We start from the raw sequence: 12860 nt of genomic DNA on the forward strand, positions 1-12860 counted from the left end.
AGCTATACATTGAAATAAGACGAACATTACCTGTGATGTCTAATGCAGTGTGGTTTATTAAGGTGTGCAATGGTGCAGATGTGTCCTCTGTAAATTGTTTGCTGCTGGAGACCAGATAACCAGAACATGCACATTGTGCTCAACACATGAGTGTGTTTGTTCATGTGTGTTCTTAGATGCACACAAGGTGCCCTGGAAAAATGCATTATCTCTGTGGCCTTCATGCTTTCCTTCCTGGTGTTTACTAGGCGTGTGCAAAACTGCATACAGTGCATAGTAGCTGGTGTGTGCCTGAATGCTGTACTGTTTGGCTACACTATTAAAAATAAATCGGGGATGTGGTTTTTCCGTATTTATTCGGATTTCCATTTTTTCCAACCTTAAAAGTGACCGCGTGAATTGCGTAAATCCGAGAAAAAAATGCTGGGGGGTTGGTTACTGTATGATTATTGAAATCACGATAGGACCAATTACTAAATCAACTGCAAAGTATTACGTTTTCTACTACATTTATTTCATGCAGGACACGCTTAGCTTGTTAGCCAGGGTTCAAAGCGCCATATGCGAGTAAAAAGGCATTGAAACTGTTACTTGCCAGTTGCCTGGTAACACTTTTTTTTATGAATTTTGATAATGAATGGTTGTGAGGATGTGATATGGCTTAGTGTGATCATCAAATCGCAATGGTTGAGATATAATTATTTGATTATATAGTCTGACGCTCTGCGTGTTTCAGAGTAAAGCACAGCACTGTGTTCAATTGCAGTTTTCGATTCACAGTAAATGCTACTCTGCAAGTGCTGTGTGTTTGAGTCGCTTATCATTTGCAGTACGCCATACATCTTCCCAAATTTGTAATTTGAATCTTTTATAAATCTGTTCTCAACAAAGAGAAGCATTAAGGTCTCTATGTGGTTTTCCACCAAAATAAATACTGGATGGTGAAAGCAAAGAAGCTTTTACCATTGAGCATCACCAACATCTGTACCTGATCGCACTCCTGATAAAGGTTCTTTGTTTGTCCTGATGGTTCCTTGAAGAACCTTTTAACATCCATATAACTTTTTCCATGGCACAAAAGGGACTTTATAGTGGGAAACAGTTCTTTATATTTTTAAAATATTCTTCACACCAAGAAAAACATGGTTGTTTTAAGAACTGTTCTTTGAAAGTTTCTTTGGGGAACTAAAAATGGTTCTTCTGTGGCATCACTACAAAACTCCCCTTTTGAAACCTTTATTTTTTAAGAGTGTAAAATTTAAGAGTGTGAAAAACAGATTCAGGTTCATCTGATGTGTTTCAGGTAGCTGCTATAACTACCTTAACTAACTTGCATGGGATTGTCTTTAAACTGATGTTCTGTCATGGCAGTAGATGGTCTGATGTAGAAAACTGACTATAGAAGACCATAAAGCATTTGCAGCAATTATGACAATATTTCAACACAGGATCAAGCTTGTGTAGATAAAAATGTCCTTAGCATTCACATTCACAAATGTTTTACACTTATGAATGGTCTGACTACAGTTAAAGAGCTCAGATGATCCGGATGGATGGATGGATGGATGGATGGATGGATGGATGGATGGGTATGAAAAACATAGTTTGAGGCATTAATAGCAGATAAATGAGATGCTTGAGCACGCCTATATGTTCAGACTTATCAAAGTTATCTGAAATGCCCCTAACGTCACAAAAAGAGCCTTTTACTTTGGTTAGATGGTTTCTTCCTGTCTAAGCGGGCAGTTCTTGGCCAGAATAGTTGCGATGTGGACCAGGCCTCACATCAAAAGTCTGTCAAAGGCAGAGATTGGCATATTAAATGCTTTTCAGACTCCCGAGTCTCTTCATTATTCCAGGCATGTTGTGATCTCTCTTCCTCTCTGGGTTTGAACAGTGAGCGAACAGACTCGTAATAAACCCATTACCACATGAAAGACAACATCTGGCTTCCTCACGGCCAGTGCTGCTGTTTCTGTGTGTGAGACAGGTGAAGAAGAAGACTGGGAGTCTTTAGGCACCTCACGACGCGGAGTCACGATCTGATTGTAAAATGATTCTTAATGCATTTCAAGTGCAGCTCTGAATATAGGGCCAAGCATTTCCTTTCAATGCCAAGTTCTGTGACCTGAAACTTTGCATGCTTTAGCGTTGGCCATGAACTTGATTTCTGTGGCTGTCTGTGAGAATGATCAACCATAGAATGTGTGATTATGTGTTTTGTCCTGCAGCATACCTTAAAATATTGAATTCCTGACTGTTGGTTGAATGTCTTGGATATTTAACTGTCATGGATGATTATTTGCACAGTATGAGTGAGACTATGTAGTCAGATTTCAACCCGAAATTAATAGAATAAATGTTTTAAGTGCGTTTAAATTTGTTCCAATTCTCATTATTATAATACAAAATTATTATTTTTAATACTATATATTTATTTAGCAAACATATAATTCTATAATGTGTGTGTATATTATTATTTTAATACAATTATTATAAATATAAACTGATTTAAGTCAGTAGAAATGCAATTCTGTAATGTAAAATAATACATAAATGCAATCAAAATAAAATTGTATTTTAGAAACGGTTTTATTTATTTACTTTATTTTTTTTTTGTGATGAAATATGACCCAGTCATTTCTGAGATTCACCAGTTTGCCCATCATAGTGCAGGTCAGCATGCAGTATGCATCTCTCTCTCTCTATCTCTCTCTCTCTCTCTCTCTCTCTCTCTCTCTCTCTCTCTCTCTCTCTCACGCTCTGATGGTGTCTAGTCTAGGAGGTAAATTTAGGATGGGAGTGTCTCAAAAACAGCCAATTGAAAGACAGTCGTGATCCTTCAGGTAGAACCCAGATAACTTTTTCTTCTCATGCTCTCACTCAGTCTCTCTCTCTCTCTCTCTCCGTTTTATATATGGAAGTGTTTCTGCATCAGAATGTCATGCTTGTCTGAGGAAAGTGTGTGTTCGTGAGCATTTGACTCGCGTGTGGCTGGTGGGTTTCTGTCTCTAGCGCCGCTAACAGGCATTATTCATCTCCATTACGCTCTTCTCACGGGTCTGTCGTTCATCAGGGAGGTTGAGCACCTGACACTTTTAAAGAAATAGTTCACCTAAAAATCTAAATCCTGCCATCATTTAGTCACCTTCATGTTGCTGTTAACCTGTATGACTTGATTTGTTTTCTGGAACATAATGCAGAATGAGAATGCTCTTTTTGTCTCGCTTTTTTCAATGAAAGCATCTAGCGACCGCTGTAACTCTCAAAGCTCATTTGCATGGAGACACGCAAGAACCAATATGTTAGGCATCATTGACGTCAAACTTGCCACACACCGGGTCTTGATATGGTAGATTTGAATATACATTAGTGATATTTGAGAATTTGTATGGAAATCATGATTAAGCAGGATTCTTTGATTTAATAGAAAGATCAAAAGAACAGGATTTGTTTTAAATAGAAATCCGTTGTAACTAGAGCTGCACGATTAATCGTTAAAAGATCAAACACCCACACAATCTCATAACTAAGTGACAATGATTCGCTTGTGTCTATTAAACCTTTGACAAAATCACACCGGAACATTTAAATCTGTGTCGGCGCTGCCGCTGATCCAGAGAGAGCATCTGTCATGTATCGGTAAGAAACCGCTTCACAAACAGTCTTTTCAACCACTGTATCATTATTTCTGGAGAACTGGGATAAAAGTTTAGTAGCGCTCAAAATAGAGGAAGCACCTTTAGAAAGTAACACGGCGCTTCAAATAATAATTTTACTAATTGCATCGTTACACCAGTAGGTGGCGATAAGTCACTGTTAAAAAATGTATTTGTCATTGAATCATTCATTCAAGAGATTAGTTAAAAAAATCCAATAATCAAAATAACAAAGTATTTATGAGTGAGTCATTGAATCATCCATTCAAACTATTTTTTTTTTTTTAAATAATTAATTTAGATTAATTAAAGATTTTAAATAGACTGCAACAATAGATTTTTTTCTCATAACCTCTAGTAAATTGCATTAGGGGGGTGCGATATTGACGAAAAACTGATATCTCTATATTTTCTGGGATTTTCCTGATAACAACATTTAGATCATATTTTGCTGACTGTTTATGATGTTATTAACATACTGTACAATGCTACGTACTTTCACATCACGTTAACGCAGAGGTAGAGTTACACTCACGGGACTCCGCGATTCACAAAAGTTCAGTATTTGCATGTGCTTTAAAGCCGTTAAACATTTCAATCGCTAGCTGATGCGCTGTTCTAACATGAGCTATTCGAAGCGCTTACACCCGAAGCACACAGGCACTTAAAGCCTGACAAACAGCATCTTTCGAGTCTTATTGCGCTAATACTGTCAAATAAACACCGATGGTCCCCATTGACTTCCATAGTAGGAAAACATATACTATGGAAGTCACTGGGGACCAGCAACTGTTACCCATATTCTTTAAAATACATTTTATTTTCAACAGAAGAAAGAAACTTATTTGGGTTTAAAACAACTTGAGAGAGTAAATGATGACAGAATTTTCATTTGGGGAAACTATCCCTTTAATGTTAATAAAACAACAAAACACAGAGAGAAAATCACTCATGCTCTTGACTGAGAACTTATAATAAGAATCATTGTATAATTTATACAGTGACGTCTAATCTAGTGTTTTATTTTTATATTTGTTCTTTCTTGAATGCTACTGTTAAAAGCACCTACTGTAGCTGAAAAAATAAAGCATTGTTTATTTCACTTGTATATTATGTTGTGTATACGGAATGTATTTATCTGTGTTCTTATTTTTTAATAACAAAGAAAATAATGACAGATTTTTATCTTCGCCACTTTGGCCTAAATGTCTGTCATTTTTTATTTTATTTCATATTTTGTTACCTTGCAAGGCTTTGTTTTAAAATAGGGACATTAGTTTGGCTGTAATGCTCAGTCACTTGCAAAATAGTAAAACCAACATGAAAAAGAATGGAGATAAAAACGTGAATTATGATTTTAATGCAAAAAATCGTGATATATTTTTGCCATATCGCCCCCCCCCCCCATGCACATCTACTTTAATGGTGCTTTTTTAGGAGGTCAACAGCTTCTGTTCCTGTTCATTTTATTGTATGTGAAAGAGCAGCATGAACATTCAGCTAACCATCTCATTTTTGTGTTGCACGGAAAAAAACGAAAATCATATAGATTTGAAATGACACATTTCTGAGTGAACTAGTCCTTTAATGCTGTCCATGATTTAACCTACAGCCTGAAAACACAGTTTCTAAATCCAGCGAGTGTTTTACAGTTCAGACCACCATAAGCTGTCTCTCTCTCTCTCTCTCTCTCTCTCTCTCTCTCTGCGTGGGTTGAAATAAAAAGATTATAATAATGCTAAATGAAGCATTGCGAGGACCACAGGATCTGATGATCTGAAGCATTGAAACGCCACAGGATCAGATGATCTGGCTGTGTTTGTTCTGATCAGGTTCTTCAATGCAGCACTTGCCATATTTTCTCAAATCAACTTTTGTGCACAAGTTTCTTGTGAATTTGTGTTTTCTCGAGAAGAAGATTGAGAATTTTCCAGCCGAAATTATTACATGTAAATTTCCAGGAGGTTAAAGTGATTCTATGAGTCCAGCCCTGAGCTCAAACGCAGAGGAAGAGACTCACCTCCAGCCTCGGATCAGTGGTGGTGATGATGATGATGAAGGTGAGGGAGAGATGACCAGCACATGTCTTCCCTCTCAGCACAGCAGGGGTCCGTCAGGGCGCGAGAGCTGATGTGAGTCCAGAGAGAGGGTCTGCCATGTTGGAAGTTTCTCCGTGAGAGCGCACGTACGGTCAGTCGGTCCTGCCGTGATCCTTACACATCCAGCGTGAGAGATTCCACTGAGATCTGCCCCAAAACACACACGCAAACTCACAGCACGCGTCTTCACCCGACCGGTGCTCCCCCGCAACTCTCTCCCTCTCTCACACGCATACACACACACACACACACACACTCACACACTCACGCGCACACTGCCGACGGGTTGCAGTGGGGTCCAGCACTCAGCGATGGCATGTGCGCACATGAGACATCCATCCTGAACCAGCCGCTCCAAGAACTGAGAGACCCAGCGACACACACACACACACACACACAGGGAGAGAGAGGAGGCGGGGTGGAAGACAGCAAAGCAGAGAGAGAGAGAGGGAGGAGGGAAATTGTCAGGAAAATCCAGCTTTAGGTCATGTGGTGACCTGCTGATTTACACATTTACATGTTTGTTTTATTTATATTTCATTGAATTTATTTTTATAGTGTTTCCTTCGATTTCCTTGATTAAATGCTAAATTAAAGAAAAACATACATACATATTCCTTTAGAAATCTTTCCATTATGCTGATTTGCTGCTCAAGAAACATTTATTATTATTATCAATGTTGAAAACAGCTTAATATTTTTGTGTGCGTGTGTTACTCATTTATAAGTGTGTGTGTGTGTGAGAAAGAGAGAAACCTCATTTATCTTGGCTTTTCCATTTATTTATCATTTGGATCTCTGGAATTTGATTGATCAGTTGTGGCATTCTGACATTAACACATTCCTTTTTATACCATGGTGATATTGAATGCGTGATCATGGCTGATAGACAATCTAATGTGATTGTTTCTGTAACTAAAGCCGGGGACACACTCAATGACCGTAAGGCCGATTATGAATGTAATTTGATACTTACGACTGATTATGCCCAAACGCGGCGAGTCAGGGACAGTTGCGTTCAGTCGGTGTTTAAAATGTGCTCCAGTCGTTGTGTGTTCAGTTCAGTCTTAGAATGGTTCAGCTAGTCGTTAAGTGTGCATAAATGACTGTGATGTAATTACGTACTTTAGTTTCAGATCACGTTATTTCAGATAGACTTACAGCAAAAGAAAAGTGTCAGTCTACTGGGAAACAGTACCTGAGGAAGAACTGGGATTTAAGAAAGTTAATGAAATATATTCAAAGCTAGAGTTTAGTTTGAGACATTTCATCAAGATCTCTCTGAGAACATTTACTCACCCTCATGTTATTCATAAGGAACATAAAGGAAGATATTTTGAAGAACATTTGGGTTCACACAACATTGGACCCCATTGAGATATTCATCTTTTGCATTTGATGGGAGAAAGAAGGTCGTACATGTATGAAATGACATGAGGGTGATTAGATGATGACTCTTTAATAGTTGACCAGTGATAGTCCGGTTCTTCTACACAGCGTTTCTTTCTTTCTTCATATTATTCTCTCTGTTTTATTCTTCAATCTGCCCTCATAAGGGCCACTAGGAGGAAAATACATTCTGCTGACGCGGCACACATTGATTTTATTGTCCTAGCCGCTGGTAAGGCCACACCACCGAATGGCCTCCTTGAGGATTGACATAGCATGGATTTAGTTGAATCAGCATATAAAGTCAGTTCTGTCATTATTTTCTTCAGTTTTGTGCTTATACGTATGCACACATGCAAATAGGGAGAGAGTGAGTTTTATTTTCAACCTTTGTGTAACCATCAGGATTCGTCAGCCCTTATTCCACAGGTCTTGTCCAACCATTATGACTGAAATCAAAGCGTGTGAACCTCACCGAGCACCATCATCAGGAAATTCAGTTCCCTGAACAAACGGCTTTGAACTTCCATCTCCTGACACACACACTCACAGCTTCACAGCTTCACACGTACCTGTCACCACTGCTGTTGCGGCTCTATATTATCCACGTTGATGTTAAGACCCTCATGTTTTCTTTGCCTACAAAATGGTTTATTAAATAGTTTGACTAATTTGATTGTGCTTTCATTGTGCAATACTCTCCGCTTAACTTTGATCATTAAAGCGTGACCATCAAATCTTTCAGCATAAATAAATGAACACAAGTCAGCAGATTACATCTGGGTGCAGTGATGTCGTGGCTGAAGCTCAGTATTCCCACTTTCATGAAAAACCTAGACATTTTAAGGAAATTTTTCAAGGCTGGAAAAGTCATGAAAGCTCTAAAATATTTAATTAGCTAGATATTGCTCTTGTGTAAATTAAAACTTGCTTGGATACTGCGGTGATTTCCGATTTGTGAGCGAATCGATATATGCAGGGTTGTTATAGTTAACTGAAATTAAAACCTTAAAATTTTTACTTGAAGTTAAAATAAACATTATCTGAAATAACTTAGTTTATCTTGATGTACTTAAGTAACTAAAACTAAAAAATCTATATAGACATGTTTACAAAATAATAAAAATGGAAAACTAAATGACTAAAACATTACTTTAAAACAGAAAACGGTGCACTTGAGTAATGTGTTCTGTAAGTCACTTTGGATAAAAGCCTGTACTAATGAAATTACTGTTTTATAGATCAGTCAATAGTGACCTAACACTATATGAGTGTATTTTGTTCCACGCCGTACTAATGACCAGCAGGTGCATGTGAGGTAATCTCTGTTCCTCTCCAGGGCAGGAATACATGAGAATCTTTCTCAGACGAGCATGTCGTTTACAAACCTCATCGCTTCTGGCTTAATTAAGAGCTTAAAACACGAGCTGCTAAGATCTGCTCTGATTCCAGACTCCATTCCTCATGTTGGGAGTGTGTTTGCACGTCTTTCATTCAGCCTTGTGTCTGTAGTCTGTCTGGTACAGCTCTGTCCACAATCGCTAAAATGTTGATAAAATATATTCACATATTATCCACATGTTTTCTGATAAAAGCACTAACTTTCTCTGAGCTGTAACTGTAACCAGGTTGAAATTCTACCATAGGTAAACCCATTGGATGTAAACTGAATTAAGCCGAACACCATCTCGCACACATGTGAATGTCTGAAGGACTCTGGACCGGTTCTGGCTGGACATCTCATTTGGCAAATGGGATAGTCTGAGATATCTGTAGATATGTATGTTCCATCTGTATAAACACCAGACGTCCTTTACAAATTCAATGGTCCATATTCTGCATTAGCATTTCATTTTTTCCCTCTGATGTCCAATTATAGTAATAGTAATGATTTCTTGCACCAAAACAGGCATTATTTCATTTCTCATGACCATTTTCCACCCTTTTTCCAATTTATCATATTTGTTTAATATTGATTTTATTTTCTTCTTTTTTTCTAGCAAAACATTAATCTCTAATGGATCCCTTAACCGTGCAAATGTGTGAATGTGTTCAGTCAGATGTTAATGTGCTCATATTTATGACATAAATTTTACAGCTTAGTCCTGTAAGTGGAGTCTGTTTAAGATTGCTATAGTTCTTGCAGTGTGTTTCTCCTGCGAGGGGCTTTTCCTGCGTCAGACGTTTGCATGTCACACAGATGCTGTTCCTCCAGATGTTTCCCAGGCTCCTGCTGGTGTCTCTTGTCTTCCGTTAAGCGGACAGGGATTCTGTCTTGGCGGCTCCATTTGTAACTGACAAAGCCATTATTTAATTAGTGTGATTTAGCTGTAAATGAACACTATCCAGTGCTGTAATAAAACTGACTCGACCTGAAGCAAGAATGCTTAACCATTAGATGTGAAAGATGTTCAGCTGGCGCACATTCTCTCCTCTCTTTTTTCACATACAGTCCTTCTTGTTTACCTGTTTTTTTGTACTGCGTCTTAAAACAGTATTCTGAATCTACCCAGATGGCAATATTGGTAGTTTTTGTTGAATTTTTGAAGTCTGCATACAGTATGTCGTTTTTTTTGGGAGAATGCTGAATTCCATTCAGCGTCAGCTTTGGGATTTTGGGACTTCTGACCATAAAAGCTGCAACATTAATTGACATTCACCATTCGCTGTGCAGGTGTTCAATTGACAGCAAAGAAGTGCTGCAGCCAAATTGTGGCTTTAAATTATGCTATATTATGTCAGATTTTGTTCTGCAGGTGTACAGGTCTCCTCAGCGAAGGTCATTTATCGGGTTTTTCACAGCTGTCTCTGCAAATGTTTACTGTATCGTGTGATGGAAACAATGTTGTGGTTTCCACAAAAATAGTAGTACTAGTAGTATGCAAATTAGCTTGCAGCTATAGGGCCCTATCTTGCACCCAGTGCAATTGACTTTGTACACCGACGCATGTTTCATTCCTATTTTGCACCCGACGCACAGCGGACTTTTCCCTCCACAGACGCATGTCGGTAAATTAGGGAATGAACTTGCGCTCCCGGAGGCGGTTCAGCGAAAAGAGGAGGCGTGTTCCGGCGCAAACTTTCCCTGGTGCTATTTTGCAGTTCCAGAAAACAATTCCGCCACAGACCAGGAAAAACCTAGTCTAAAGTCAGTGGCGCGTTATTCAGAGGCTATTTTAAGGGTGCATGCTTGGCCATAATGTAGCGTGTGCACAACAGCATACACTTTGCTTCTCTCATCTACACAGACGCAGCAGTTGACATTTTTGCAAACCATACATAATTACAAGGAAAATTAGGCATAAATCTAGCTTACACATTTACCCAAATTATTATACGCCTGTTTAACCGAAGATAATTTGGGTGGGTTTCTCCATCCCCATACAATGTCACTTCTCTGTCTTTTACGGCCCCGACGAACGTCGGTCTCCTCGGCTGTGAACCGCTCCTGGCGCGCGCCTGGCAAATCCGCTGTTATAATAGCAGTCTGTCATGGAACAAGCGCGCCTGCTTTTAAAGGGAATGTGAGATGACGCTCTGATTGGTTTATTTCACGTTTAGCCCAAACCACATATGAGTAATGTAGCTACTTCAGATCAACCCATTTTAGATTTGCGTCGGGCGCAAGAGTCATTTATCCTGCCGGTATAATAGCAACAGCCGAGATCCACCCACAAAGTTGCTTGCGTTTCAGATCGTTAAAATAATAATGTCTTGGTTAAAGGTGGTGTAATTGATTTGTGCTCAGATTAGTTTTCTGATTGACTTTCCAAGGTGTTGGCCACGCCTATACACTTTTTTTTTTTTTTTTTTTTTTGCTGTTGCTGTTCAGTGATGTCTGGTCATGTTACGTGTGGTTGATCAGCTCCTCGTGTTGAGCAGAGTGAACCGCAGGAACGGACTGACCTTGAGGAATCTCTGGAGCTGAAGTTGGGGAAACTCTCCAGGAAGATCTCATTCTTTCTCTCTGACTTTTATTTGATCGACCTCCTTAAGAAAACAGTTTCCATGGTAACGGGCTGAGGAGCACAATACAGATGAAGGGAGAGATGAACCTTAGAGGATGCTGGCTTTGTCTCTGTCTGCTGAGATGTGTGTGTGAATCGCAGCTGCAGGATTCCCGTCCACTCAGGATACCTGTCACCGAAACTCTAAAACATGATTAAAAGCCTCTTCCATCATAGCACTATTAATTCATTATGTTCAAGTCAGTCTGCGAGATGCAGATCTGCATACTTTCAATTTTCCACCCATCCATCCATCCATCCGACCATCCATTTATTGTTCCGTCCGTCCATCAATCCATCCATCCATCTTTAATTTTTTTTTGGTTGATTCGTCTATTTTTTCTATCCATCCCTTTCAATTTTTTCTTTCCTTTGATCCATCAGAGAGTGAGAGATGGAGAGAGACTGGACAGGTTATATCTACTGTAGAGGTTCAGTCTTGTCAGATCTTGTAGAGACTGAAGTGCAGTCAGGTGGTTGAAGGACTCCACTGCAGAGAAACGTAATCATGTGTAATTCCTCCATGACTAATTCTCAGCAGGAATCGGTTATATTCTAGTAAAGTACCAGGATCCTTCATCAGGAATAATGGCATGCTCACAGATGCTGAAGGGAGTGAGTGAGAGTCATTGTTCCTCACTCCTCATCTCACAGCAGGACACACTGATATCTGCGTGTCTCATTGCAGACGTGAATGGCTGCTGGTTCAGACTCATTTCAATCTGGCGTTCACTCACGCTTTAATTCAGTTTTGGCTGCATGACTCTGGCTATGAGTTACCAAGGCTTTTTTTCTGCCAGCGCTTCCATTCCTGACTCTCAATCGTCCATCACCCATATCACTCAGGTCATCCTCACTTACTCTTTAAATATTAAACATTTATTCAATTGTCCTTCATCTCCTGTTTTATCTCCTCTTAGCTTTAGCCTATGTGTCAGTGTTTCATGTATCAGTTGTCAGATCACCTTTGGTAATGGGTTTCATCTGTTATATTTATCCTTAATGTGAGTCTGGGACTCACTTAATGTTTTAAGTGAATAACAGTATAAGTTAATAGTTAGGTGAGTAAATGATATGGTGGAGTATCTTGAACTCACAGCATTGATATTGTGTCATGTGTGATGCCGGTGTTGTCTGCCATTATGAGTCCTGTTCAAACACAAAGGCTCAGATAGGATGTTCAGTTAACACAAATATTAGCTATCGAACCACATTAGCAGAACGGCAAGGCCCTAAGCTAACTGTGTTTACTGTGTTCTTTACACAGCGTGGAAAATAAACTTAGTGCTGTCCGGCCTCTGAAATACTGTAACTTCAGCTGACAGCATTTGTGTTGTTTTTCCTACAGTTGTGTAAACGTATTGCACATGATTTTTTCACAGAAGACCCCAGTTTTACCACTTAAGTTCTGCAGAACAACAGTATTTTCTCCTTAAGGTGAGATGGAGAGAGAAAAAGAGAGGAATCTAGTGATGAACATGCGCTGTGTGTTGTGTTTCTGCTGAGTTATGTAGGCCAGACCTAATTACCGCTGCAGGAAACACTTGCAAATGAAAATCAAGCCGAGGAAACGCAGAATAGCCCCGGTCACACTTTCAAAGTGCAGAGGCTTCATGTGCGTCTGCTTGCTATTCACAGTGCTTGTTCATGTGGAATCTTTTGGAAATTTCCTTCCTCCTCTTAGATGGCTGCAAATGAGCAAAGAT

At 39.2% G+C, this 12860-nt stretch overlaps 2 protein-coding genes across 3 annotated transcripts in view; one reads left to right on the plus strand and one right to left on the minus strand.

Annotated features, from left to right (window-relative positions):
• The window catches only part of insyn2a (inhibitory synaptic factor 2A), a 43081-nt gene extending 36925 nt beyond the window's left edge, over nt 1–6156 (minus strand). Inside the window, exon 1 of the mRNA XM_084134950.1 lies at nt 5680–6156. The gene's annotated coding sequence lies outside the window, so the exon portion shown is untranslated. The remainder of the gene's footprint in view (nt 1–5679) is intronic.
• dock1 (dedicator of cytokinesis 1) overlaps nt 1–12860 on the plus strand; it is a 236687-nt gene that overhangs the window by 144253 nt on the left and 79574 nt on the right. The window lies entirely within an intron of this gene.

Source organism: Abramis brama (assembly GCF_963993115.1).
Source record: "Abramis brama genome assembly, chromosome: 14".
NCBI lineage: Eukaryota > Metazoa > Chordata > Actinopteri > Cypriniformes > Leuciscidae > Abramis > Abramis brama.